This window comes from Cebus imitator, unplaced genomic scaffold (genome assembly GCF_001604975.1).
Source record: "Cebus imitator isolate Cc_AM_T3 unplaced genomic scaffold, Cebus_imitator-1.0 Scaffold0, whole genome shotgun sequence".
In the NCBI taxonomy this organism is placed as follows: Eukaryota; Metazoa; Chordata; class Mammalia; order Primates; family Cebidae; genus Cebus; species Cebus imitator.
In genome coordinates, this window is record NW_016107315.1 from 884131 (window position 1) to 889300 (window position 5170).

Genomic DNA, 5170 nt, shown 5'->3' on the forward strand with positions numbered 1-5170 from the left:
TAGAGACGGGGTTTCACCGTGTTGACCAGGATGGTCTTGATCTCTTGACCTCGTGATCCACCCGCCTCGGCCTCCCAAAGTGCTGGGATTACAGGCTTGAGCCACCGCGCCCGACCCTGCAATTTAAATTGTAAGTTATAGCCATGATATATAAGATGGAAAAGGTGTCTGAGTGCAGTGGCTCACACCTGTGTTCCAGCACTTTAGGAGGCCGAGGTGGGAGGATCATTTAAGCCCAGGAGTTCAAGACTGGCCTGGGAAACAGAGCAAGACACTATCTCTACAAAAAAGTTAAAAATTAGCTGGGCATGGTGACTTGTGCCTGTAGTCCCAACTACTCAGGAGGCTGAAATAGGAGGATCACTTGGGCCCAGGAGATGGAGGCTGCAGTGATCCATGATTGTGCCACTGCGCTCCAGCCTGGGTGCTAAAGACCCTATCTCAAAACAGAAGATGGAAAAAGCATTAAATTTGGTGGAAGACATGAATAGGAAACCTGTTCTGATTGACAGCAATATGTTGCACGAGAAAGCATTGAGCCTACACAGAGACTTAAACCAAAGTTCCCCTGAAACGGGACACCAAGCCATATACTACAAGAAAAGGATAGTTACACAGATTTCAGGAATACAGGTCAACAGCAGCCTAATGCTGTATCACAATGCCTGTGTCATCACCTCACTTCTCATCACGTAGGTATCATACCTTCTCACATCATCATAGAAAAAGGGTGAGGACAATGCAATAAGATAGGTGATGATAGATAGATAGATAGATGATAGATAGATAGATGATAGACAGATAGATAGACAGATAGATAGATACATAGATAGATAGATAATAGCTTTTTGTTTTGTTTTGGGCGTTCTTTTGTGTTTTTTTTTGTTTTTAAGACAGAGTCTCTGTCGCCCAGGCTGGAGTGCAGTGGTGCGATCTCAGCTCACTGCAACCTCCTCCTGTTCCCAGGTTCCAGTGATTCTCATGCCTCAGCTTCCCAAAGAGCTGGGATTATAGGCGTGAACCACCACACCTGGCCTTGCCCCGATTTTTCTTTTCACGTTAGACAGAGGAGGAAGAAAATTGAATTAACTCTGAGTCAGCAAGGTGGTGTGTGCCTGTAGACCCAGCTACTAAGGAGACAGAGGTGGGAGGATCCCCGGTTCCTCCAGCCTAGGCCACATAGCGAGACCCCATCCCTAATAAATAAATAGGAATGAATTAACTCTGCCTGACTGCCTGAGCTGAGACATCCATCTTCTGCCTTCAGTGCTTCTGGTTCTCAGGCCTCTAGACCTGGTCTGGAATCTAGACCACTGGATTTCCTGGTCTCCAGCTTGTAGACGCCAGACAGTGTGATCCTCAGCCTCTATAACCATATGAGCCAGTATCTTTTTTTTTTTTTTTTTTTTTGAGATGGAGTTCTGCTGTTGCCCAGGCTGGAGTGCAATGGCATGATTTTGGCTCACTGCAACCTCTGCCTCCCAGGTTCAAGAGATTCTCCTGCCTCAACCTCCCACATAGCTGGGATTACAGGCACCCACCACCATGCCTGGCTAACATTTTTTTGGTATTTTTAGTAGAGACAGTGTTTCACCATGTTGGCCAGGCTGGTCTCAAACTCCTAACCTCAGGTGATCCACCCACCTCAGCCTCATAAAATGTTGGGATTATAGGCATGAGCCACCGCGCCCAACTGAGCCAGTATCTTATAATAAATATCTTCCTCTATATATTACTCCCTGCTTATCTGCCAGGGAACATACTCCAATACCCCCAGTGGATGCCTGAAACCTTCAGCAGTACCAAACTCTACATATGCTATGTCTTTTCCTTCACATACATGCCTATGATACAGTTTAATTTATAAATTAGGCACAGTAAGAGATTAACAATAAATAATAAAATAGAACAATTATGACAATATGCTGTATGTAATAAGTTATGTAAATGTGGTTTCTCTCTCTTAAAATATCTTATTGTAGGCCAGGCATGGTGGCTCACACCTGTAATCTCAGCACTTTGGGAGGCTGAGGCGGGCAGATCACCAGGTCAGGAGATCGAGACCATCCTGGCCAACTTGGTGAAACCCCATCTCTACTAAAAATACAAAAAAATTAGGCCGGGCGTGGTGGCTCACGCCTGTAATCCCAGGAGGCGGAGGTTGCAGTGAGCTGAGATTGTACCACTGCACTCCAGCCTGGCGACAGAGTGAGACTGTGTCTCAAAGAAAGAAAGAAAAAGAAAAATTGGGGCCCCAGAATTACTAAACTAAGGGAAAAGTCAAGCTGGGACCTGCTCAGGACAAACCTGCCTCCCATTCTATTCAAAGTCATCCTGCTCACTGAGATAGATGCATATTCTGACTGCCTCCTTTGGAGAGGCTAATCAGAAACTCAAAGAATGCAACCACCAAAAAATAAAAAAATAAAAAATAAAAGAATGCAACCATTTGTCTCTCACTTACCTGTGACCTGGAAGCCCATTCCCTGCTTCGCATTGTCCCTCACTTTCTGGACTTAACCAATGTACTTCTTTTTTTTTTTTTTGAGATGGGATCTCACTTTGTCACCCAGGCTGGAGTGCAATGGTGCGATCTCGGCTCACTGCAACCTCTACCTCTGAGGTTCAAGTGATTCTCCTGCCTCAGCCTCCTGAGTAGCTGGGACTACAGCTGCCCACCACCATGCCTGGCTAATTTTTGCATTTTTATTAGCGATTGGGTTTTACCATATTGGCCAGGCTGGTCTGGAACCTCTGACTTTGTGATCCGCCCTCCTCAGCCTCCCAAAGTGCTGGGATTACAGGTGTGAGCCACCACACCCAGCTTAACGCACTGTACTTCTTACATATATTGATTGATGTCTCATGTCTCCCTAGAATGTGTAAAACCAAGCTATGCCCCGACCACCTCGGGCACATGTCCAGGACTTCCTGAGACTGTGTCACAGCCACATGTTCCTCAACCTTGGTAAAATAAACTTTCTTTCTTTTTTTTTTTTTTTTTTTTTGAGACGGAGTTTCAGTTTTTTTACCCAGGTTGGAGTGCAATGGCGCGATCTCGGCTCACCGCAACCGCCACCTCCTGGGTTCAGGCAATTCTCCTGCCTCAGCCTCCTGAGTAGCTGGGATTCCAGACACACACCACCATGCCCAGCTAATTTTTTGTATTTTTAGTAGAGACGGGGTTTCACCATGTTGACCAGGATGGTCTCGATCTCTTGACCTCGTGATCCACCCGCCTCGGCCTCCCAAAGTGCTGGGATTACAGGCTTGAGCCACCACGCCCGGCCTCATAAAATAAACTTTCTAAATTAACTGAGACCTGTCTCAAATTTCCAAGGTTCACACTAACATTCAGGCCTTCAACAGATTGTAAGGTGCCCAGCCACACTGCTGAGGGCAGGTCTGCTTTGCTCAGGCCACCCATTCTAAGGCTAGTGTCTCCCAGAAACAACCTTGCAGGCATACCCAGAAACCCTATTGAACCACCCATGTAGGCATCCTGTGGCTCAGTCAGGTTGACACATACGATTAACCATCACAGCCTATTCCCAGGCAGCTGGATCACAGGCCATATGGATTCACAAGTCTGAAGCTTCTGAGTCCTGGTGCCTATTAAACACCTCCTTCCTAGTAGCCACACATTATCACTCATGGGTAGACTTCCTTTTTTTAGTCTCCCTCTGTCACGCAGGCTGGAGTGCAGTGGAGCAATCTCAGCATTCCACTCCAGTGGCTCATGCTTGTAATCCCAGTACTTTGGGAGGCTAGGATGGGTGGATCGCTTGGGCCCAGGAGTTCAAGATTAGTCTGGGCAACATAGCGAAACCCTGTCTCTACAAAAAATTAGCTGGGTATGATGATGTGTGCCTGTGGTCCCAGCTGCTTGTGATGCTGAGGTGGGAGGCCTGCTTGAACCTGAGAGCCAGAGGTTGCAGTGAGCAGAGATCTTGCCACTGGACTCCAGGCCGGGTGACAGACAGAGCCAGACCCTGTGGCTCTGTGGCCACATTTTTTCTTTAGGTCTGTGGCAGACTGGAGTGCAGTGGCACGGTTTCTGCTCACTGCTTCACCTCTCGGGCTCAAGCAATTCTTGCGCCTCAGCCTCCCAAGAAGCAAGGGGCAAAAAAAATTTTTTTTAAGAATTGCTATAGATTATTTTCCTGATCTTCATAATAACCCATGTTGGGAGTAGGACGTTGAAGCTGAGAGTCATTGAGGATGGGCCAAAGGCTGCACATTACGCAGAGGTGGGTGAAGAACCGGAACCGAGCAGCCTGGAGAGGTGCTCTAGAATTCCTTTCTGGTTTTGTTTTGCTTTGTTTTGTTTTGTTTTGTTTTTGAGAGGGAGTCTCACTCTGTCACCTAGGCTGGAGTGCAGTGGCATGATCTTGGCTCATTGCAACCTCAGCCTCCCAAGTAGCTGGGATTACAAGCACGTGCCACCATGCCCAGCTTTTTCTTTTCTTTTTCTTTTTTTTTTTTTTAGTAGAGACAGGGTTTCATCATGTGGACCAGACTGGTCTCAAACTCCTGATCTCAGGTAATCCACCTGCCTCAGCCTCCCAAAGTACTGGGATTCCAGGTGTGAGCCACCACGCCCAGCCAGAATTCCTTTCTTGACTCCATTGCCTAAATGATAAATTATCCTTGAGGCTTTTCATAGTGTCTGAGGTCATTCATGTTACTGCTATTTATTACAAGCTTTTCACTGTCAAGTCCTAGGAAGCCAGGTGAGCAATTTCATTGGAATTTTGTGAACTGCTAAAGTCAATAAACAGTGAATAAGAGCTGTAGAGTTTCCTCTTCAAATGAAACAGATGGGTTTGGGATTTCTTGGTTGTCTCTAAAGACATTTTTCCTCACTGTTTATGGGTCCTGGTTCATAGATTAGGCATTGCTAAAATCTGTTCTTTGAACAAGAAGTATATGAATAACAGCTTGTTGAGGCTTCTGAAAAGTAATGTTTGTCTCAGAGTTGTAGGAACCAGTCTCTCCCACCAGAGGAGAAGCAGGAAGCTGTGTGGCCAGGCTGTTGACATGCAGGAAGCCCACCATCAGATAAAGGCAGAAGGGAGCAACAGCAAGAAATATCCAGTCACAGCCTGGTGTGGTGGCTCATGCCTGCAATCCCAGCAGCTTGGGAGGGCAAGGCAGGTGAATCACCTGA